At 40.6% G+C, this 24,857-nt stretch overlaps 1 long non-coding RNA gene across 1 annotated transcript in view; it reads left to right on the top strand.

Annotated features, from left to right (window-relative positions):
• The first annotated feature begins 425 nt into the window (after positions 1-425).
• The window catches only part of LOC141728922 (uncharacterized), a 124,156-nt gene continuing 99,724 nt past the window's right edge, over positions 426-24,857 (top strand). Inside the window, exon 1 of the long non-coding RNA XR_012580175.1 lies at positions 426-940. This is a non-coding gene — a long non-coding RNA (uncharacterized LOC141728922). The remainder of the gene's footprint in view (positions 941-24,857) is intronic.

Here is a 24,857-nt window from a genome sequence, read left to right as displayed (position 1 = left end):
CTACTCCTTGTACTATTTCTGTATCAGGGATCAAATTAGCATCCCCGAGGGTGGGATAGCTTAATAAGACTTCAGGGGGATTGTCTGAGGGCTCTTTTTAAAAACAAGAAAATAATTTGGTACCTGTGTGGTTGTGCAATGAACACTGACATGGAAAGGGTGGAGTGAAGGATGGAGCTAAGGAGTAATGAGTGGGACCTCGCTCATCTTTGCGGGACATGAGACATTCAGGCCGTGGAGGTGGCAGCAGACCTGGCTGTCGGATGCTGCCGCCCACCTTTCCCGGGGCCGCCCGAGGGCAGCCTGTTCCCTGCACAGGTGGGAGGGAGGACGGGCTGACCAGCCCGCCATGGGGGCGGCCCCGGGAGCAGCGCACGGGGTGCTCTTTCCGCCGCCCTCAGCCTGCGCTGTCCGGGGCCGGAGGGCTGGGGCCGCTCGCTGCCGGTGCGCTGCCTGCCCTGCCGGCACCGCTCCGCGGCCAGCCCGGGGCCCGTGCCTGGCGGAGAAGGCGGCCGCGGGTCCCCGGCGCCACGCTGCACCCCGCGGCAGTGCCGGGCAGCGGAGCCGCCCCGCCCGAGGCTCGGAGCGGCCGCAGGTGCCCGGGGAGGCCGGCAGTACCTCCGGGCCCCCGCAGAGGGCAGGCCCGCTCCGCGCCGGGCTCCGCTCGGCCCCGGCCCGGCCTCACTCCGGGCAGCGAGCGCGGGCGAGCCCCGGCCGGGCCGAGCCGAGCGGAGCGGTGAGTGCCCCCTTGGCGTGAGCCGTGACCCCCTTGGAGTGAGCACGGCCGTCCTGCTGCCCGGGGCCATCCTCTGAGGGGGCTCGTCACGGCCGTGGTCCGGCGTAGCGGGATCGGTCCGCTTTGGAGAAGCCCCATAAATAGGTTTGCACTCCGACAGTTTACGGTGAAGAGATGAAAAGCGATTTAAATTTCTTTTCAGAGGTACATGGAAGCAATATCCCTTTTATGAATTTTTTTAACTGATAATTATTCTCGGTAATTAAGGTATGAAATATTCACTAGGACCTACATTATATTCTAGGGGCAGAAGGAAGAAGTGAAAGAATAGGATGCTATCAGATGACCTCTTTTGTGGTGGCTCATTTCCTTCCACTGTGAAAATAGTAAACTTCCTAAAGCTAAAAGCAAGGGAAAAAGTAGTTTGAACTATTTCAGTGAGTATTTATAACCTCACTCTTAGAGGACCAGACCTCCTCTAACCCAGTGTTGTTGTAGCTGTGCATCTCTAATAGGAGTGTGAGACTTCACATGACCCCATAGTCAGAGGTCTGAGTCACTTTGACATTGTGGGGTGCCCTGCTTCACCTCTCTGCTGCAAGAAAATGTTACTAGTGGAGATCAAGACAGCCAAACAGAAATATTAGTCAGTATTTCTGTTTCAATTCGGGTAGAGCAGGGACTAGAGGTAAAATTCTCCTCCGTAATGATAAGTAGCCTATGAACATATCGCCTTTGTCATAAGCTTTTAGTCATTGTCAAATTCCCTCTCATTTGCCAGGGAAGTTATCTTAAGTCTTGAAACAGTCACCTTAACACAAGGTCTGACAGCTGTTGGAGAGCAGCAATCCTTGCTAATGCCACACCTGTGCAAGATAACCCTGAGAGAGTGCTAGACGTGACTCCAGGGTGGCTGGGCTGAATCAGCATGTGTGCAGGTGCAAACTGTGGGGGAATTAAGGCTCTTTGTAGTTCAGTCCTTTCTTTTAAAGGAGTGAGAACATACAGTCTCCTTTTCCCATTCCCTTTTATGTGGGTTTTGGAAGAATTTGGAGACGGCAGCTCTCAACTGTAGAAGGAGTCATGCTTAAGGAACCTTGATGGCCACCTTTGAGTGGACCATATACATATATAGGTATATATGCAGTTTTCGTGCTGTTTCTGGTCCTGTGAATGACCCCACTCATGGGACAATCTTATTTGTTGCCTTTCAAAGCTTGGATAGACACTATGGCGTAAGGTAACTCAGTGTTGTCAGATTTTAGTGGCTCTTCATGTGCCTCACAGCAGAGAACGGGGGTCTGCCAGGTGCTTACAGAAGCCAGGTGGCAACTTTAGCTCTTACCTTTTCTACTCAGATGCAGTTATGTACTTAACAGTCTTGGAGTTTTAGCATGGATTCATGTGCTTGTTTTTACTGGTTGGAAGTTCAGATCAGGCTATTCTTTATAAGTTAAAGGAGTTAGCAATGTGATAGGAAAAGAAATACCAAGATTAGGGCCAGATGACCTTCAAGCAAATTCAACAGGGTGTGGAATTGTGATTAGAATTGTTATTTGTGGCCACAATGTAAGGTATTGATTGGATTCTGAATTATTTTGGCTATCTTGTTTGTGTCTTTTAACAATAATGGAATTTCCTATCAGCCTGTGGTCAGTAGGAGTGGAAATAAGAAGTAAAGGCAGCAATGAGGTTTTAAAGCCTCTGACTCACTAGCTGCTACTCTTCTAGGCTTCAGTGCACAGCAGAGCATGTTCCTTAGAGACAAATCACCTTTTTCTTCTTTTGTAGCTGTTTCAATTTGACAAGAGTTCTTCTGAGACTTTGTTTATGTGTGAAATGGCTATAGTTCAGGAAGGGAGAGGAAATTTTTGTTAATTTCTAGAGGCAGTGGACTCTGGGGTCATTCACACCTTTCTCAAGAGCGAGTTACATGGCTTTGTGGATGCCATGAAGGGTACTGGTTTCTCCTGGGCTAGACTGTTAGTTTTGATAGCATGCAGATGTGGTCCTTGGGTAAAAAAGCCCTCAGTAAGTGGCATAGATATTATAGATGCCTTTGTTTATTATAGATGCCTCTCTTCATTGAGAGAGAGACTTCCACCCAGTTCAGTGTTCAGTGCAGAGCTGAGAGAAGGAACCTAGAGCAACATCCCTGGGCAACATCCTAAAGAGGCTCTCCTCTCCATCCAGTGAAGATGTGTTTCTCTCCATTAAGGGTATGACTAGAAGTCCAGGTCAATAACTGGAGAGCTCAGAGCTGGGCAGTGCAGGCACATCCTGCCCTTCATCCACTTGCAGGCATGTCCATGTTCATTTCAGGCTGCTGCCTGTGCTGAGCATTGCTCTGGGGTCCTGTGCTTAAAGGAGTGAGGGCATGGAAAGAGCACGGGGCCTGTGAAGTCATTAAAGAGTCATTTTCATATGAATGAAAGACTTTTCCCTCCCTTTTTCCTATTCTTCCCTACAGTCTGTGGACTGTTTTTATCTTTCATTTGTTTACTAATGGTAATGGCCATTGGCATTTACATGGGAAAGAAGGGAACACCCACATTTCATATGGCACTGAACAAAAGCAGTTCAGGGTTTGGATTTTAATAATGTTGGTTAAAGAAGTGTCTGTGCATAGTTCTTTATAAGCTATTGAGAATATTTCTTTTTAAAGTATTTTTCTTCATTTTAGCTACTTTGAGATGGCTTTTATTTATTCTTCATCTATGACTGCACTGATGTTGAGCTTCTGATTTTTTTTTCTAGAAAATATAGTAGAGGGCTATTCTGTTTATTTGGAGAAAAGCAGAATATTCCTGACTATTAGGCTGAAATAAAACAATGAATAACATTGTCAGGAACTTTGCATAAAAGCAAAGTTTGTCAGTGGGAGACATGGTATGGTGAGTGATTATTGAATAGCAAGGCCAGAAAGAAGGTTTTCCTTGGGTCTGTTGGGTAAAGACTTGCTTTAAAAAATTAGAAAAAAAACTTATTTTAAAATAGCATAATAAGGAATTTTTCACATTCAATGTAAATTACTTTCTCTTGTTAATCTTAACAGTTGTCTATAGGAACATGGTATTTTATGACAATTAATTTGTAGTTAAGTGATTTTGTTTTTACTTAAAACAATGTCTTCTGGATTTATGATATTTTCACTGTGTGCATTTTCTGTTAAAACTTTATAGAATGGCACTTCCTTTGTTTTCTCTCTTTCTTTTTTCTTACTGTGCATTTTGGATGTGTACCCTCTTGCTTCTTTCTGTTTATTTTGGCCTCTGGCTGCCATGTAATGGGAGATCAAGCTTAAAATGGTTTCAAGAGACCATTCCTTCATGTGAAGATTCTCCAGGGCTGCCAGGAATAACCCACAATTAATGCAAGTACTGTTCTAATACTTGTTTGGAGTTGAGTCACACTGATGTTTGTAGCATGAATTTGTAACACAGGGAAAACAAACACTGTGTGCTTGGCACCAGACGGCTTCAGGTTGGAAGAACCATAAGAGAGATGTAAGTGGGTGAAACCCAGGAGGAGGTAGTAAATAAAACAAGACTGGATGGTAATCAGTGTTTGGTATGAGAGAATTAATCTGAGGAGGTGTTGAAGCAGAGGAAAACAAAAACAAAGTCAAAAGTATGCTCGAGACCATATGTGAAGGTTGACGGTTATTTGGTTTGAAATGTATTAGGAAAGCAAGCAGAGATGAACCTGTGGTTTCAGCTGAAAATAAAGTGCCTAGCATGTGGCTGAGGGAGGGCAGAGTAATGAACCTCTCATTTTATTGAGCTGCATGAGTTGGATAAACAACTTGTAAATAAATTTGAAACAAGCATTACCCCATTTTAAGGAACAGTAGCTTTTAAAAGTGAAACTTATGATGCTCATTGTGTTCCTTGATTGCTTGGCTGATGATGAATGGCTGGATTTTGCTCTCTGAGATCATAAAGCTGCATTATGTGTTATCCTGAAATTAGGGGAAAGGCATAACCAACAGGTACAAAGCGTAGGAGTTTCACAGTCTGGGAGTAACTGTGATAATGGACTCAGGAAAATGCTTTAACTTCTAGACAGTGTTTTACTGTTTGCTTACAGAGAGTAAGTACAGTCTCACTGCTGCAACAGTGGAAACCATGAAAACCACCAAGGCTCAGATGGAAAACCTGTGATTAATTTTATTATCTTAATGATCATGTGGTGATTCACAGAAAGTGCCAGGGATTTTTTCCCATTTCAAATGGATTGCTCTTTTACTTGCATACATTCTAAGTAATAAAGCTGAAATGATTTGTAACAGAGCTCAGCTGAACTAGATGGGTCTATACCAGCAGAGGATTTGTTCCAGTTTCCTCTTCTGTGTTCATTAGAACAATTGGGAAACTGTTATTTTCATGATGTAATGCACTGGTTGTTTTAAGAGCTAATTCCCAAACAACGTGCTAATTGGCCTGAAATAGTGCAGTGCGTGTGGTGCCCCCTTGGGATTTGAAGTTACGGACGATTCTATTTGTTAGTGGCTTCAGAAATTAAACCTCTCATGAGTGTTCTAACTGTGCTTTTGTAAGGACTGAGTGAATAAGTGCATGATAGTTCGAAACACAGTGTTCAGAGCAATTGTTCTGCATTACATGATTGCTGGGCAAATTAGACTTGCAGTGGAATTTTCCTTGCAGGCTACTGTGCTGAAGTTTTCAGCTCACCAGCATAGGGTCACAAAGATGTGATAGAAGGCATGACATATACCCTGGTCTAATTTTGCTGTAAACTAGAAACCATTTAGCAACTTCTAATGGACAAGCAAGACAGATACTCAGAAAGAGGAATGCAACATATAAGCAGAGGCTTGAAACTTATGAATTTAATTGCATTTCACATAATTTGTCTGTATGTTCTGTTGCCAAGGTGCTATGCTTTTATATTGACACTGCTTTACGATGTTGCTGAGTGGTGGAAGAGGAGTTGGAAAGAGTTTTGACTTTTTACAGCTTTGTAAATGATGGTGAACAATTCAGCAGTTTGGAATTTAGATTGACAATTTTAACTGGATGTGCCTGAGCAGCTCATCAGGGACACAAAATTGATTAAGATCTTGCTACCTCCCCACCTGCCCTCCCTCATTTAGGCTTCTGCATCAACTTGATTAGCTGAACAACTCTGTTCCTAATTTTTCAGATTTGCTCAGGATGTCTCCAGAGTAAGGAAGATGATATTGTGCTGGATTTAATTTGATCCGTGTCGGTGGTTTCATGACTGTGAGAACAGTGAATGTGTTTTGTTTTCAAAGGTTGTGTTTTTGTGTGGTGAGGTCCCAAACTCAAGGAGAAATTTCTGCAGTGATTTCTACAGTCAGCTAAAACCTACTGAGTGGTTGTGGGCCAAGATCAATGGTTGCATTCCTGCTGCTGAGACTCTCCTGCCTTGGGACTCATCTCTGGGCTGAGTCTACCATGAGACTCATGGAAGGTATAAAACTCGTGGGTAAGTAGATGTTTTACTGATGAATAATGATTCAATTACAGAACTTAACTATAATACCTGCTAATGGGAGTGAAGTGCAGAGCAAAAGAGGCATTGTAGGCTGGTATATGTGAAATGTGAATTAATTCAAACCATGTAGAGAACATTGGAGACTTCTGCAGTATTTTTGTGAGTGTTGTATGTGCCTCATTTTAATTGTTTGGTGTTATTCTGCCAAGCTGCATGAAATTAAATAAAAGGAAACTTACAATGGAACAAACAGGAAATGAAATAATAACTGGAGTAAGATGTCTCTGGAGACAATGGCAAGGGATTTGCAGTAATATTTGAGAAGTTATTAGATGTGAGAGTCCCACCTGTGTACTCCAGCAGCCTTGTTTTTCTTACACCCATATAAAACTGTGTAAACTACATCATGGAGAGAAGTGAAGGTGGGAAAGCCTGCATGCATGAGAAGCAGAGGCTGGATGCAGAGGCGTTTGGAGAGGGATACAGAAGGAATGTTGTGTTATATTTCTTCCCCTCTCTCTGTACCCCTCACCACAGCAAGTTTGAATTGGATGGGACATAACCACAACAATTGACAAAACATTAATTTGTGAATATTTGAGTCAATGAATGACTCAGTGTTTCTTCCACCTATTCACTGAAGTTGATGCCCATCATCCACCACTCCCCAGCTGCCCTTATACTTCAGTACCTCTAATTTTCCTCTTGCTGCTCACCATTACTTGCAGCCTCCTGATGCATACCTGAAATCATGGAGCAGTACTCCAGCTCTGCCTCCTTGAATTCTGTGGGCCCTGTGCTGCAGGTGTTGAACTCATGCTAGGCTCAGAATTTACTAGAGGAGCACTGTCAGACAGCATGGTCTGTTTTTCAGCCAGTTTGGGAGAGAGACTAGTTTTGGCTAACTTGGTATATTGTGGGCAAGAGCTTCTTGCTGTGCTCACCAGCAGCAATAAAGACTTTTCTGATTCCATCTTCTGTACTGTGTGGGTACTGCTGTCATTGTTAAACTGTTTCCTCTAGTGCTGCTTCACCTCTAGCCTTGCCATCAAAAATGGAAGCACTTGCATAGGCTACTCATAGTTACATTTACTGTTACACTGCCTAACCCCGGTCAAATGGGAGAAATTTGTCCCTTCATAAGTGGAATTTTAGTGTCATAGGCATTGGCCAACCTTGGTCCTTCTTTAGTGTGTAGGCTTTGCAGTACTGCAGTTTGGTCAAAGCAGTGTGTTCAGTATGCTACTCTGATTTCAGGTATGCAGAAAGAACCAGTCTGCTGGTCACCAGGCTGGCATATACTATCAGTTTTTTGAACACGTTTGCATCTTAGTCAATGTGCTTTTTTTCGCCCCAGTTAATACAATACATTTTTGCTGACTGTGGCTCCCACTGGAGCTGATTGAGCTGGTATTTCTGTTCTCTGAGCCTTGCTTGTGGTTTCCATAAAGCTGAAAGTAGTTCTTGGTGCTGATTATGTTTTTTTCTGGCCGAAAATTTCATCCCAATTTAATCTGTACCAGATAACCCTTCTTGGGTTTATTGAATGTTTTCCAAAATTAAAAAGAAAGCATTCTCTGTGAAGTTTTCTTAATTTGAAATAGTCTGTGATGTTTTTGCTAGAGTAAACACCTTTTGCTCTACATGTAGTCAGTTTTTTGAAGTGAGTTTGATATGGAACTCAGGGCATCAAAATAATTTGGCTTATTGAACTGTAAGATGGGAATACTCTTTTTCTGTCAGGCCTGGGAGCTCCCTCCTGGTAAGCTGTAGTAAACTCCTAAATATTAGTATTGAAATTTTTCACACCATCTGCCTTTTTGTTTGATATTTCATCAAAATGTTTGGGGTTATTTTTAAAAATGAATGCGTGGGGAAAATAATGTATTGCTTTGTCACTTGCAAAAGCCCCTTCTGTCATGGCATTGCAGGGTATGTTTGGCAGAAGTCAGCATTTTCAGAGGAAAATGCTCTGCTGCTTTTATTTAATTCTTGCCAAGTTTGGAAGTCTCTGAAAAATATGCGTCAGTAATAAAATTCTGGAAGCTCACCTGTCATCTCCGTGCAGTTAGGGAGCGGATGTCCCATCCTGGCTGAGCAAGCAGGAATGTTGCAGCCCAGGGTTACAGCGTGTGTGAGCAGACCTCCCTCCCTAAGCAGCGCCTTAGGCTGCAGGCTCATGTTAAACCACGTCCTGAAATGGAAAAGGGGCAGCTGTTTCCAAAGTACCCAGTGACCAGCAGGTTATTTAAATGCAGATGAAACACATGCCAGGCTGTGTCAGGAGGTGGAAAGAGGGAAGGAGGGAAGCAGGAGAATTCGGACATGGGCCCTGGTGACTCAGATAGGAAAGGGAGTTACCTGAGGAAATAGGAGTTCTACTGGAAGATGCTGTGGTTGCTCAGATGTCTCTGAACCTCTTTTTTTAGGCTCTCAAGCCTTATCTTTCCCTGGTTTCTATAAAGAGCTACATGAGCATGAGGAAAGGATCCCTGTGAGAGCCCAAAGTCTGTCTTTGGAGCAGGGGCTGGGCACCAGGTTTTGCATTTTGATTTCTGCTGGTCTGCATAACACAAACCCTGCCACCACGTGTGCACTTGGAGCTCTGTCACGCAGAGATTAACGTCTGTTGGCACTGAGATTGAGACAATGCTTGTACTTTTTGTCTTGTAAAATGTTCATGTGTACCTTATTTGAGCTTTGATTTTATATATATATTTACTCCATTCTTGCGTTGTTTTGGGAGAACAAGTTGTTATTAGTAGATGTAAACCTGAGACATGATTTAAATAGGATGAAAGTTATTCAAAATAGGAATTGTCTTGAGGGTTTTTTTTTCTTATGTCTTCAAATATTAATTCTTTGATTAATATTTTATGTGATTGAGTTTGTGGTATGAATTTTACCAGCTCATACAGGAAGCAGCAATACAAATTGTGGGATCTAACAGCTGAAGAGATCTAACAGCTTTAAATTGCCCCTACACTGCTGTGCTAGACATCAGTGTCACAGACTGTCCTCATGGATCCTGCCTACCTGCTAAGCCTCACTGCTTCATCATTTCTAACCACGTCTGGTAAAGCCTTGAGGCTTTACTGGGGCTCCTGTCAGGAGCCATATATGTACCTAATGAGTCACAGTCCTGGAGGCTGCCACCTGAGTGGAGAAAGACACAGCAGGTAAGTGACACATTCAAGCAGAGAAAAAAGAGGAGGCAAGAGTGGCATGGCTTGGTCAGATGTGGTTTGGTGGTGAGGTTGGTGGGCAGTGCTACCCCATCAGCAGGTTCAGTCTCTGCTGGCACTGTCCGGTGCAACATACAGTCCTCTGCTGGTGAAGCTTCTCCTCAGAAACAGCTTGGCTTCCTCCTCGTGTTAGTCAAACAATTCCCCATGGTTCCCTTTACTGAAAAGTTGCTCTAGAACCAAACCCTTTGGCAGTCAAATCCTTGTCATCTTTAGTTTAAAGTAATTTTTCCCATGTTAACAAATGACCATGCATTCCTTGTTGTCCTCTGGTTTGAAGGATGGTTTTGTGTTTTTCATTTTGGCTTAGACAAATCAGTGTTTCTTACATGAAAAGACATAGCTTTTACCTTATGAGCATGCTTACAGTGGAGTTGTTGCTGCAAGTGTGCCTCTGTAGACACACCTGACATACTTTGAGCTTCCTCATTGACAGACTGTTAGCAACACGGTTGCCACAGTTTAAAGGTCAGTACCAGGTGAACAGATTCATTTTGAGTATTCTAGTTTTTGGGATTTTTTAATATAAACTAGATTTCTGGAGATTGAAGACCTAAGTCTGCTGCAGAAAACTTGTGGTCTTTAGAATTTTTAGATTCTTCTTTAGAATTCTTTAGATTCACCTCAAGCCTCTGGCCAATGTCAGGACCCCTCTCCAAAACAGTTCTGAAAGCAACATCAGTTCTCTTGGCTGCACTTTCCTGGTCGCAGGATGGAGCCACAGTGATTGTTTGGAGTCATCCTGCACTCAGATCTTACAGGCATTGCATCTTGCCCTGCTCAGCCTTGTTTTGTGTCCATTGACATGCTTTTCTTCACTCCTGATGTTCAACTCTATCTTGAAAGACTACTTTGAAGGAACTTCCTTTATAATGATATTTTTGCCTGATAATTTCCCTTTGCTCTTACTTATCTTTTAAATAGTTTATCTGATTTATACATCTTATACTTTTGCTGACTTTTCCCACTTTTTCCAGTTTAGCCTATGGAGTACTTTGCCAAATGATTTATTAAAATCCAAATTACATTCACATTTTTTGTGGGAATGAAATAGAAAAGAGACATTTTGGACTAGTATGATATGATCAGTCTTCTGTAATGTATTTAATCTGCTTTTGTTTTCCATTCTTTTGTCAAGATCTGTGTACTATCTGTAGATGACTGATGTGTCTGTGCTACCAAAATGACTTTTTTCCCTCTTTCCTTCCAAGTATAAACACCATATTTGGCTTTCTTCAGCCATGTGGTATTTCCTCATTTGATGGATTTATTTAATATCTGTGCTATCAGACTTAAAATTTCATGTACCAGTTCATTCGGTGTTCTGTGATTAAGATGGTTCTGCCACCCAGACTTGACAGCAATAAGCTCTTTGGATTTTGCTTCTATCTCAGTAATTTCTATCCCTGAGAACTCATTCTTATTAGCTGTCATGTGTCTGCTCCACTGTTCACCATCTGTTTGGGATTTTGAAAATGAGTGGTGATAGTAATTTCTTTAGGGAGGTATGTGTACTTTTAACATGAAGTCTGCCCTACTCCAGTGAAGAACTTAATGACTCTTTCATGTGCTTGCTGCGGTAATTTCTTTGATGTTGTGGGTTTTTGTTTTATTGGCAATTTTTTTTGTTTGTTTCTTTTCATATTTAAAATGTGTCTGAAGGACTGTCTCATTCTCTGTATTCTCTTAGCAGTCTGGTCCATCTTCAGCAACACTGCTGCTGTCTGTTATCTGAGTTTTGGGACAGCAGAACACATTCAGCAGTTACAGTTTTCATTGTGTAAGACCTCTTTTTACTGTTTCTCCTTGAAGTTATCTTGTGCTGGACCCCTCTCTTACCAGACTTTCTGCCCTTGGGGTAAAAGCTGTTATAATAACTCTGTCACTGCTTCCTTCAAGAAATTCAGCATCACTGCACACATCTTGAAGGGTCTCTGCTTTTTTTAGTGACTTTGTGGAAGTAAAGAAAAGGATTGTGGGAGAGCAGGATGATGTAGTTTGTCTTTCAAACAATTAAAGAGAAGACAATAAAAGCATATATATCTGTAAAAAGTACTATGGACTGTAGTTACAATATCTAATTAATCTGAAGCTAGATACTTTTTAGTATTGGGCCTTTTGTCCCCTGCTGAGGAAGAGGCTCAATATTTCTGAAGTATTCCAGAGTAATTCCATTGCCAGTGACACAGATCATAAAACAAACCCCAGAGTTTTACAGTGGTTTTCTTGGGGAGAATTTAAATTGATCTATCTTTCTGCTTTCTTTTAGAAGTCTAGCAATTAGGAGCTTTGCAGACTTTCACTGTCAGCTTTTTCTTTCTGAAGATAGTTCACATAACAAAGAGTGACCCAGTCTTGGAGTGGGAGCAGAAGCAGCGTGGGTTTTGAAAAAATTTAGCCAGCTCTAATTGCTCCATGCCAAGGATCTTACTGTACAGTGAGTTTTTGAATTCATATAAACTGCACCAATTAAATTCTGTGTGGACAATTCATGGGCTCTTTGTTATCTTCTGAAAAAAATGGAAACTGTGAAGCAGCAGGGATGTATTTTTAGTTTTCTTTTAGTGCTTCTGTGGGGCACAGGAATTAAATAAGGGCACCTTGCTTAAAAGGGCACAGATAAAATTGTACGTGGTGTGCTGCCATTGCTTGCTTTACTCAAAGATCCGTGTCTGCTGCCACGTGTAAGATGCACTTGCTGTGAACCCTCCACCTGACAAACTGTAGCACTCTGGAAGCTGAAGCAGTTTGTGACCTGAGGAGATAGTGCTGAGGGGTGAAGGAAGATGTCAGCATCTTTTGTCCTGGTGCAGGGATACAGTCGAGTTCAAGCTGTCAGTGTGTGCTCAGACCACAAAAGACTGTAAGCAGGGCTGGCCTTGTGAAGAGCCTGCTCAGTTCTGGCAGGGTTTGGTAGCAGCTGTTATATTCAGCCTGAGCTAAGCCCTTCTGGAGGCATCTCAGCAGCACTGCTGCTTCTGGGCATTGCCTGAGCATGTGGGTCTGACTGGGCCACGCTGGCTCCACAAAGAGATGCTTGGCTTTTGAGGGGGATCATTAGGTTGGAGCACTAGACTTGAAACAAATCCAGATTTTCATGCTCTGCTAATGCCAAGTTAGCCAGTCTTCCTAGAACTAGAGTGTTAAAGTTCAGATCCACTGGTGTCTTTGCAAGCATCAGAACCAACCTGTTAGGACTAAATGAGGGCAGCCGACCCTGTGAACCTGAGATGACTCCATGTGCCTTGTAGTTTTGCTCAGAAAGCCACAACTTTTTTCCATAAAGGTTTGGTACCCTGGTACTCTATTCTCAGTTTTTAAAAAAAATAATTCCCAAAGTAACCAGTTGGGGAAAGCAGCATTCCCAGGGCAAACTGCAGACACTATAACTCAAAGGTAGATTGGATTAGCTGGAACTACATGTGCAGCAGGTGGCTGTTCCACCTTGCCAAGGCTGGTGTATGTGTTTGTGTGATGGCAATTTTAAGATGACACTCAGTATGTTCTGGCAGGTAGAGGGGGAGCCTATAGCCAGAGCTTTAAGCTACATGTTTTTAGCTATCTGTTTACTAAGTATTTAGGAAAGGAATAAATGTTTTATTATGTGTGTCTGTACCATGATGATATTATAAAAAATTCTAGGTAGGCTTCAAGCATTCTGCTGCTTGCTTACTGGGACTCAGCAGGACTAAATAAGATTTTGCCTGTTTTTTCGCTATAGTTGCAATCCTAGATGTCTTTCTATATTGAGAATCATCACAGAAAGCAAATTTAACTAGCTCCCTGCTACTGCAGGTCCTCCATGCCCATTTGACAGTGTTCTTGATTCCTGACTCTTGTTCCTCAACAGATTTGTGTCTTCTGCTGTTCTGCTCTACAACTGGAGATTTTTTAGGGTGTTTGGGAAGTCTTAAGTCTATGCTGAATCTGAGCATAAAGAATAGATGATTGTGAATGCAGAAAAAATGCAGTTACTTGTTTTCCATTTGAGTATCAGAATGCAATTTCAGCATGTATGCACACTGGAGTCATGCCATACCCCTTCAGACATGAGTTGACATCCTTAGTAAGTTTTTAATTTTTTTTTAATGTCCATACTAGTCTCACTTTCAAGTGGACTAAATTTTAGCCACTCTTCTCAGCCAAAACTATAAAACCAATTAGCTTTCCCTCTGGATGATTAGGTCAGACATGTTAGGGAAACATGATGAGAAATTGTCACTGTGAGTGCTGCAGCACTCATCATCTTTGTGTGTGCATTGACAGAAATGGGTGTCCAGGAAAAACAATACCCTTAAGAGCTCTTGGTTGAAAATACTACCTTTACAGGTGTCTGTAACTGTCTCTGGCTGTGAAGAAAGAGATTTGAAGTAACTGCAATTCTTCCATTTTCAGACACTGAAACTATGGAAGACAATTAGATTTCATAGTTGGCTTATTTTTTTCCCTCTATTAGTGGGAGGAAATGGTGGAGCAGTTTTGTAAACACTGCTAATGCTCAGTTTCTGGAGTGGCACTGGATTTGATAAAAAATCTTATCAGAAATCCTGCAGTTTAACTCTGCAGGACTCAATAGAACTATGAGGTTGATTATATAAAAGGTATTTGAAAGGCTGGAGAGGATGAACAGCAATGTTTACTCTCTTTCATTAAAGAAGAATCAACAGCAGGATGCAGAACTTAGTGTTTTGCAATTCAGAAGTTTCAGGCTATGGTAATAAATTAGAAGATCAAATTACAGCAGTGCTTTGATTTAAAAAAAAAAAAACAAAAGAAAAAACCCACCCAAACCATATGGAAAAGTGGTACTATTGGATATTATAATTTCTTTTGCCTGAAAAATATCACTTTGATATATAAACAGTATCATTTATGAAAGAGAAGTTGCTGAGATGTATTTATATTAGTGTGAAAATTTAATTTCTCTTCCAGTTTGTTTACTGGAGGCCATCACAGTTAGTACAAGCAGCTATGTGTGTGTGATAATGACTAATAGGGTGGCTGTTGATGGTATTGAATGTTTTAAAGCTGTTAGTTTAAATGCTTAAGGTTTATTATTAAAAACGAGGAATTAGATTCTTAAATAGATAACATACATAACCTCAAGAAAATGAAATATAACATATTGGAGTCTTAGGGAAGCTTAAACTAAAATTGTCTGCCAGCATTTTTTTTTTAAAAATCAGATTAGCTTTTAGTTGAGGTCTCTGCTCTATAATGTTTGGATTGCCAGAGACCATGGGGAATATCTCCTTCCTTTGTAATTAAGTTGAACAGAGTCATGTTTATGTTACATCTTTGAAAGCCCCTCTTTAAAGGCATGTAAGAGAGCCTGCTTTAGCAAGGGAAATGCTGTAGGCAAATGCAGTGGATATTGATACAAATATGTGCTGTTTAATGAAGAAATCTTAGAGACCAAAGTTCAACAACAGCAGAGGTGAAATGAGAAACACTTGGGCAAGTACACCAACCTAAAACCTATGTAATTGATTATGATATGAGCACAATAACATAAAGGTTAAGAAACACAAAATCTCATAAAGCAATGTCTCTGAAGTGGCTGGAGCAGAGTGGGTAATTATTCACGGGCCTGTGATCTCTCCAGCACAAACAGTTCTGTGCTGTACTGAGGTCAGTGCTGCTTAGCCTTTTGCAGAGCTTCTGCTGTAAATGCAGTTGAGAAATTGTGGTTATATTGTGAAGATGAGTGGATTCTAAGTTCAGAAAACTTTCTCCCTCATCCCTAAGAGCCAAAATGAAGTGGCTTTCTTTATGGTCCTATTTCAAAAGAGGTAACTCTTCTGCTGCTCCTTAGCATCCCCAGACCTTTATTGTTAAATCACGAGGGTTGTTTTCCTCTCTTGCCCACTCTAATCTGTAATTCCTTTTGGGTGATGTAGCAGTGTTTGATTTTTAGCTGAGATTTGAGACTTTGATATACTGTTCAATCTCTGTCTCTTTCCAAGAACTTGTAGATGTTTGGCATTGCTCTGGGTGTCCCTGGAGAGTTTTGAAGGTGATGAGCTGCAGTGGTGGTCTCTGTGAGAAGGGCCCAGAGGCTGCTCCAAGCTGGACATAGCCAGCTCCCGTGGATTCACCACAGGACACAGTAGAGCCCATCAGCCACGAGCGTGGCACCTCTGTGAAACCTATTTTAAAAAGGGACAAAAAATGCTGGACAGGAAAAGGAGGAGGGGGAAAAGTGTGGCAAACAGTAGAGGGAAACAGAGGTCAGAGAAGGAGGAGGAGAAAGAGGTGTCTCCTGATACCTTAGCAGGTGCTGTAGCCTGAGGAGGAGCCCACACTGCAGACAAATTTTTTCCTTAAGAACAGCAGTCTTTGGGAAGAGGGTGGGCTGGAGCAAGGGAGAAGAGCAAAGAGGGAAAGGGTGGTAGAGAGGAACCCTTGTGTACTGACTGTAATGCCCATTTCCCCTGTGCTGCTCAGGAGTTGGAGGGTGTAGGAGTGTGAGGAGTCTGGAATGGAAAGGAGAAAGGATATTGCTTTAATATTTGTCTGTGTTTCCCTTGACAATAAATTGAAGGAGTTTTCATCTGTCAAATCTGTCTTGCTTCTGGAGGTAATTGGTAAGCAATACCTCTGCCTTTACCTCCACCCACAAGCTTTGCCATCCTATTTTCTCCCCCTTTCCTGCTGAAGAGGAGTGAGCAAGCAGCTAGGTGGGCATTTGGCTATTTGCTGAGGTTTCTCCACTACTTTTTGCTTGGGCCTTTATGGTTTCTCCAGTACTTTATGGTGGGTCAAGAGGTACATACTGGTCTACCTTCTAATAACAAGAAACTTTAGCTGTGCATTATGCCACTGCTTTGCTGTTAGGCACAAATATTCTGTGAAAAGCAATAGGAGCAGAGACCTAGTTGATTCTTAAATTCATATATTATGATACTTAAATTCATATACTATGATACTTAAATTCATATATATATTCATATACTATGAAATAGACTTGTAGAATTTTAAATTTCAATACATGTTATTTTATCTGGAATTTTGATTATCTCTATTGTGTCTTATCTTCCCTCCTTACTGGGTGGTCGGTCCAGTCGCCAGGCAGGGAAGGGCTGTGGTGTGAAAAAAATTAATTCTACTGTAAAGTCTCTCTGACTTTGGTGAGCTTGTGGAAGCATTAACCCTACGAGAGTCTCTTTGCATGGTTGGATCTTTGATTTTAACAAGTATTTATCTTGAATTCAGTATCAAGCCAGGAGAGACATTAGGGGGTTTGCAACATGAAACAGATGGCGGTTTCTTTGGAGGAAGCTAGTCTGAGAATTGAAACCCAGTCTAATTAAGCAGTTGACAGGTTGAGTCTCTCATCTTTTCTGGGCAGGCTGCAGCAAAATTAAAAATGCGAGTCCTGGAAATAGTTAATTAAAAGCATCATTTTGGCCATGCAAGTTGCCTCATTGAACTGAATGCGATTTCTCCAGCGATCAGTCACCTGTGTTGAAGTGTTTCCAGGGTTTTCATTTTTCATCTCTGAAGATCTAGACTAAGGTTCCTCAAGCTCAGGGACTCTAATTTTTGTTCATTTTGTTATATTGAAAGTCCTAAAGTCACAGTACTGAGAAATACATAAACACTTCATCCCCACAAACTTCCACAGCTTAAGTTTTTTTTTAACTACACAGCTGCTGAGGTTGTACCCTTAACCCTAGAGAAGAACTGTTGTGGTTCTTCCCTCCTACCCTTAGATCCTGGATGTGCAGGTATTTTAAAGTCATCTTTGTTTTTATCAGGACTTTTGTAGGCACCAGGACAGGTGAGTTATGTAGCCACTAGTTATTTCAAAGGAGGATAGTTTCAATTACTAGAAGTGCTTATAATACCCTCCAGGTTCCTCTGTATCATCTGACCTCAGTGAAAAGTTTGAAATCAGATAAAACCTAAGTTTTTATTTTATTTTATTTTAATTGTTTTGTGGAGATCTGATTTTGAAACATATCTGAAAATGTTTGTTGAGGCAGAATAAGTGTTGCTACACTTTGGGGCAAGGGTAGGCAGTTTGCTCAGAGCAGGAAGAAGTTACAGTATAGAAGGAGGATGAAAAGCACACGAACTTGTCTTTTCTGTTCTTCTTTGCCTTTAAAAAGCCCAGGTATCCATTAAAATACATCAGGTTTTATCTTCCTCATTTTGAAATCTACGAATTTAAAGTGATGACACTTGAACCTTTTCCTCCTACTTTCAGTCCTAGAAATTCCTGTTGGAAGGACCATTTCTCCTTCATGTTGCAGAAAACAGAATGACAGTAGCACTTAACATTTTCCATCTACATGAGGAAACTTCAGCATTTCTCCCTCTCATACTATGGATGATTGTCATGGGTAAAGTGGAGATTGAGGTTTGCTGAATTATAAAATGCAGCTGTTTGATCTTGTATGTAGTGGATCAAAAAGAGCCATTTCTCATTATTTTGTGCTTTTCTCGACACATTTTGGTGCAGCTGAAATGTGCTATTACTATGAGAACTATGGGGGAAGCCATAGGTTTTCTGTCCTCTGGCAGTATGTGTAAAATAAAAATGAAGCATTAAAATTAGGATGTGGTGGTATATATTCAAATTTCTGTAAAGGTTTTGTTTTGAATAAGTCCACTTCAAATTGTCTCTAACATAAAGACATTTTAAAATGTGGTTCCTATTTACCTCTGCTCATTTCTTTTATTAAAAGTTGTTGGTTAACATTGTAATTCATAGTTTGTTGACAAAACACTTCAGAATGTTCTGCAGTGCTTTCCACAGTTTAACAAAACAGAATTTAAGGCATTGCTAAAGGACTGGTATCTGTCTCTAGAGCAATGAGGGGAGAATTACTGCAAAGATATGCCTGGTTCAAGTACTCAGCCTTCTTGGTGAAGTGCTTGTATATCTGATAGAGTTCTGATACATTTCTTCATCTCACTTTTGTTTTTATAAATGTCTCTTTCTTGGTGCTTAGTTCTTCTAAATGTGAGATGTAGGAAATGGAACAGATGTTTGTATAACTACTTATTGAGCTCATAGAAGAAATGCATAAAGTGGTATTTTCATTGTTATAATGAAACTATAATTACATTTGCTTGTGAGGTTTGAATTGGGTTCTTAACAGGAGCATGTTCAACAGGCAAAAAAATATTAAATGGCATAAAACATCATGTGATATTCGAATAATGAAAAATGTATCACTTAGCAGTGTTTGCATTATTCAGAGTTATACACATACAAGTGTCTGCTCTAATCCCTTGCCGGTATGTTGTCTTGGTAACCAGCTACCTGCACACCTGCTCAGCTTCTGCAAGCGAGGGAAATGGATGGTTATTGGCCACAAATATATTGAAATGGAATATAAAAATCCAGCAGAATGTTAATATTTAATAAGGCTGTGCCTTCAAACTTCAGTGTTCTAGCTAGTCTCTAGCAGCAAGTTTTATACCTGAACAAAAAGAGATTTGACATCATTTGTGTTCTTTCTGTAAAGCAGGGAGAAGTCAAATTCAAATTTGTACCCAAAGATCCTATAACACAAAGAAGAATGTAAGCAGTATGTATATTAAAAACAGTGTTATTCTAGTGAGAGTCTATTTTCTATTGAGTAGCTACTTTGGAGTACTTAATAACTGTCGAGGAATTAATCACTTTTCTGAAAACTTCCTGTTTGCCACTAAACTGAGCTATCAGTTCCATACAGGTATGTGGACCTGAGAACCAGAAATGGGTGGCAGGGGACTGGGGAGAGGAGGGCAGGTAGACAAAATGCTGTTAGTGTTGGACCTGAAAATACCCTCTGCTTTGCCTGAAATTCATTGGCAGAGTTTTACCTTAACTTGAAATAATTTGTCCTGCATGCTTTATAATTACAACCTTCTACTGAGCATGAAATGGAACTTAACACTGGGATTTTTAAAAGCTGGTAAAGAAGGCATAAAGGCTGGTATGGGTATTTTTATTTTTCAACTCCAACTTTATGAATCACTTCTCAAAAAATGAGATTTTTGACTAACTAGTATTTTATAACTATACCTGGAAAAATCTAAAGCAAAAAGCTGAGTAAAATATGTAAATGAAACATAAGAATAGGGACCAAACCAGGGGTTTTTTTGGCACAGGAGTGCCTGGTCCACAACTGGAGCTAGAAATAAGCCAGAATGGTTATGGGACTGGTGCATGTATGATGCATGAGGCTGTGTGCAAACTGATACTGTCCCACTAAGAAATGTCTTCCCAGTGCATGGGCAGAATGAGCTTGCCCTTGCCTACTGCTGCAGTTGTGAACCTTTGCTGAGAGGTATCTCTCTATACAGATATATGTATAGTCAGAGATGACAAAGAAAAAATTATGATCCCAAGAAGGACAACTACTTGATGTTAACCAGATGCATATTTAGCAGATTGTCTCCTGGGTAGGATAATGCATGTCACTCCAGCATTTCTTGTCAAGAATGTTCTTGGCATCCATTTGTATGGTGTTACTGGAATCACAAAATGGGCCACATTGCTTTAGAGGGATTTTTACTTGTAGTATAAAAATTGGATGTGTTTTGCCTTTGTTGTTTTTTTAATTATTGGGTTTTTTTATTTTTTTTTAATTCTAAAATGTTAAGGATCGGGAAATGAGAATATATATGGAGTTAGAAGCCCAGCTTTTTTAAAAATGGCAACCTGAACCTGTATTGATGTTAAGGTGCAAGTGGGTTTGTTCTAAAAACTACCCTGGTGCTCTTTAAAAAATGCCCTTTACATCAGTCCTTTTTATAATGCAGGGTCTTACATATATTTGTGGCACAAAAAGTTGAACTGTGTGATCTGGTAAGGTGGAGCTCAGCCTTAAAAAAAAAAAAGGCAGAAAGTCTTTATTCTAAATAACATGTAAAATATCTTGAGTTCAAAAGCTGGTTTTAATCTTTTTGTTTCTGCTCATGTTTCAGTAGCCTTGACAGCATGCTACATTCTGCCCATGCAGAGGAAGGATGCTTCCTTGTCCTAATGTGTAGATCCCATTGCACAAGACACATGGCAAAAACAAATGAATCACCCCAGGAAGAGTTTGAAACTTAGCTATATTTACTCCTGTGCTCACTCAGAAGTTGATCTAAGATGAACTGGGCCTCTTTTTAGAATCATGTGTATGGATATGTGTGTAATTTATATACATAAAATATAAAAATGGAGTCTGCTAGATTTCTCATTAGCTGCTCTTACTATTAGCTGTTAGGTTAACTTTAAGAAAAAGTCTCTAAGGGTAAATTTGATGCTATTGTATTGGCAGTTCTGAAGGCTGGAGGTCACAATAGTTTTATATGAATCATGATTTGCTTTTGTTTTGTAATTCTCTTACACTGTAGGAATATACTTTACCTTGCTTTTGGCATCAGCATGATAAACTTGGGCAAGTGAAAGGAGAGTGGTGATTGTGTTTTACTTTATAGGTTGTGTAACAAGCCCAGAGATTTTGCCAATTCAGATTTACACCTCAGGATGAAAGTGGTTTTACTTTCACAGTAATGTGAACTTAATAAATTGATAACATTTTGAAGTGTAAATTTAAATTCTGTGTTTCAGAAGTATGCGAAAGGATTGCTCTCTCTGTTAGACTGGTTATTCCCTCTCAGCCGTGTGGGAAGGGTGTGTGCAACACTGAATCTAGTTAAAATTGCATGCTCACTTACCCTGCTCCCCTCTGCTCAGCCCTGGTGAGGCACTGCAGGAGGGTTGTGTTTAGTGCTGTGTCTCACTCCAGAAGAGTGGAGTGTGTCCAGCAAAGCACCATGGAGAGGATCAAAGGTCTTGGAGCATCTGACACACAAGAAGAGGCTGAGAGAGCTGGGAGTTCAGACTGGAGAAGGGAAGCTCAGGGCAATCTTATCCACGCGTGTGATGGCCTGATGGGGAGGTGAGTAAAGAAGATGAAGCCAGGCTCTTCTCAGTGTGCCGAGTGACAGGATGGGAGGCAATGGGCACTAATTGAAATAGGGGAAAATCTGAATGAAGTAAAGATTTATTCTTTTTAGGGTGGCTGAGCACTGGGCCAGGCTGCCCAGAGGGTTTGTGACATCTCTGCCCTTGGAGATATTCAAAACCTGATTGGATGCAGCACTGAGCAACCTAGTGTGGTTGGCCCTCCTTTGAGTATGGGGTTGGACCAGACAACTTCCAGAGCTCCTTCTAACATGAATGCTTTTGTTAAATTAATCAGAAAGAAATTATCAATTGTTTATATGTTCTCTTTACTCTTTCATCCTGACTGATGGTGGACACATGTGGAGGGATAGAATGTGAGAAAATAAAGATAGTGCAGAAGGCAATCTCACACCTGAGGAGTTGCAGCTGTACTAATCACCAAAGATTAGGAGCAGGCCTGCCCTTAATAGGCCACAGCTGTGTCCAGTAAGAAGACCAGTGCTACAAAAGAGTGGGTTAGCTGGGTGAGGAGAGAGCCGAAGTTTGTTGGCTGTGCTGTGAAGAGATGCCCGTGAGAAATCACCAAGAAGGTATGGAACTTTTGCAACAAGATGACAACAGACACACTCAATGTAACCCTGGCATCCAGAAGTTATGTTTAAAGGCAAGCATTATGCATCAAACAAATTATTTTTTTCAATATGTTGTGGATAGTGCACTTAAATTCTAGGGTTCTTTGCTTCCTAAAAGCTGAGCATATGCTTGTTTCATTGAGAGCTTCAGAAATTAGTCTGTGAAGCACACTGCAGTGCTCCACAGCACACAGCCACGTGCACAAACCACAGCAGCATTGCATGGGTGACTTCGAGCACAGGTGTGTGTCTGCCCTTGGGAAATTCTAGTTATTATCACCCGAGGACATGACAAATTCCCATCCAACAGCACTCTGCCTGTTGCTGGGTAAAGGAGGCAAGGCAGGGTTTTAGAGACTGCCAGCCCCATGATCAGCACAAAGGGTTTTCTTTCCTATGTTCTGTTGAACTATTTATGCCTGCATCTATAATTAAAATATGAAAGCTTTTAGAATTGTATGTTGCTCATAAACTGCAGATGTCAAGAGTCAGATCAGAAGGTAAACAGTTAAATAAAAAGGGTAATTATTAAGGTCTGTATTTCAGAACCAGCGTCTGCTGTTTCATCTTGAGCCTGTAATCAGCAGCAGCTGTGAGGGAGAGGGAATATGAACAGTATTATTTTAGTGTAAAAATCTAGTTCTGAATAAACCCTTTCTTGCAGATGTGTTTCTGGGCACCAACAGAAAATCTCATTGTGAAGACTTAATACCATTTTAGTATGCAGGACTGTCATTGACAGTGCACTCTGGAAAGGAGCAATTTGCTTCACTAAGGGTCAAGTGCTTTTCAATCTAAAAGCAAACAAAAAAAGCCCAATCAACAAAACAAAGCAGAAGCCAAAAGCCAAAACAGAAGTCATGGGTATAGTGTCTGAAATACTCCACAGGACAGAAAGTAAGTTTTTTCTAAGATGGATATTAGGTGTGTATCTTCAAGAGGAATGTATATTTTTACAGCAGTGCTCTTTGAAGTTCCAGTGTACATGTAGAAATGACTGGCAGCTCCAGGTGGACATCTTTGGCAAATCAAAATTAATTTGCTTCCCACAAGTCATCATATTGTTGGGTATTCCTGTGCATCTCTGTTTAGATTTTAAAGCACATTGACATTATTTGAGTGTTTTGATGGATCTCCTTCTGGACTTGTGATCATATAAACCTCTAGAAGTAACTTAAGATTCACTTTGTTCCAAAAGAGAACTTCTGAAGAGATGCAGAATGGGGGAAAGGGTATGGGTATTATTTTGGTCTCTTATTAGATCTGTGGTTTTCAGCTGTTTCTGAGACATGAGGAGGTGCTAGTGATTATTCACAGGTTCTGTAAGCACAGTGTAGGGACAGCTTTACCTTTAAAGCAGTTGTAAACCATCCTGTAACACAGAGCCTTTCTGAAACAGTGAAGTCTAAACTTCTTTTCTTAAATACATTTTAATATATGTGATAATACTTGTATTAATCAAAACTCCAAAGATGAAATTTGGTGACTGTGCATGGAAAACTGAGATATGGGAGGGAGTGGAACAGTCAGCATGCTGTAATTTTGGTCAGTGATTGCAGACAGTGATGCAGTTGTGAAGGTCAGGTTCAACAGAACTGCCTCCATACCAATTTTCTATTGGAGTAATTGATGTAAGATTCGCCTTCAACTTTTGTGTGATGTGGGCATCATATTTAAGCATGTATTTGTGTTTCTTCCTGTTACCAAGATATTAGCAAGATAGGTGATAAGCACCAAATTAGAGCAATTTTCAGTGATGGCTGTATATCAGCTGATTGCTGCACTGGAGTGGCACATCCCATTAGCTGTGCAGCTGTCCTCTGCTCCCTCCTGACTGAATGCTCCTCTGCTGCTGGGATCTGCCACCCCACATCTGACACTCAAGGGTGAGCCTGGTGGGCTGTTAGTAATCTCCTAATCTTATGGATCCATTAGATGTGCTGACCTTATTTCTTCTCCATTTCCAGTTACTTAAATTTGACATTACTGCCTGAAGAATGTTTATTTTCTTTAAGGAGGAATGCTTTTGAAAAAGAGTTTTGTTTTTTTTTTTAAAGATGAGGTCATCAGTGAAAATAGCATTGCTCCTATTTTACTGCTGATTGTACTGATAAGCTTTATATATATTTTCTTTGGTCATCACTGTGGTAAATTTGTTAGGATTAAAAATGAAATTATCAGTACAATCTGTAAAAGAAAAAATGACAGTTATGAGTTTGTGTGAGTTCGTGAGCAAAATCTGAGCAAAATGTTAAAGGTGGAAAAGTTTTTAACTGCTGAATCTTGAAGGTCATTGGTTTGATTTTGAGACCAAGCTAAACTTTGATTTTATGCTCTACCTTGTAACCACACAGCACAGCTGAAACCTTTATGAGTTGGTCTACTTATTTTACTGGAATTTTGTTCTTCTCTGCACTGCTTTTCTCTCCATGACTACTTCGAAAATGGTTGATATAAATCACTGGCCATGCAATGGAAGCAAAAATGGTACTTTCAGATTAAATTTAAATGTTTCAAATAGGCCATTGTTTGTGGAAGCTCTGTACCTTTAAGTCACTCAGTTATAAAAGTTAGTTATATTGATTCTCAATTAGCATTTTTATGGGATATGCAGGGATATTAGCAGACGTTGAGAAAGCATGAAACAATCTCCCCCCCTTTCAGATTAGCATATAGTTAAAATCTAATTAAGGCAGTACCCATTATACAGGGTCATAATTTACAATTTAAAACAATTGCCTGGTAAAATAACTAAATATGCATTAAAAGAAACAAAAAAACCTTAGGAATTCATGACCTTTTAAAATTGGAGTAATCAATCCAGACTTGTTTTCCACTTTAATGAATCCTGGCACCTCAGGTTT

This window comes from Zonotrichia albicollis, chromosome 4 (genome assembly GCF_047830755.1).
Source record: "Zonotrichia albicollis isolate bZonAlb1 chromosome 4, bZonAlb1.hap1, whole genome shotgun sequence".
Classification (NCBI taxonomy): Eukaryota; Metazoa; Chordata; class Aves; order Passeriformes; family Passerellidae; genus Zonotrichia; species Zonotrichia albicollis.
Note: the sequence above shows the minus strand (reverse complement) of the source record. Positions and strands in the feature narration are given on the sequence as shown.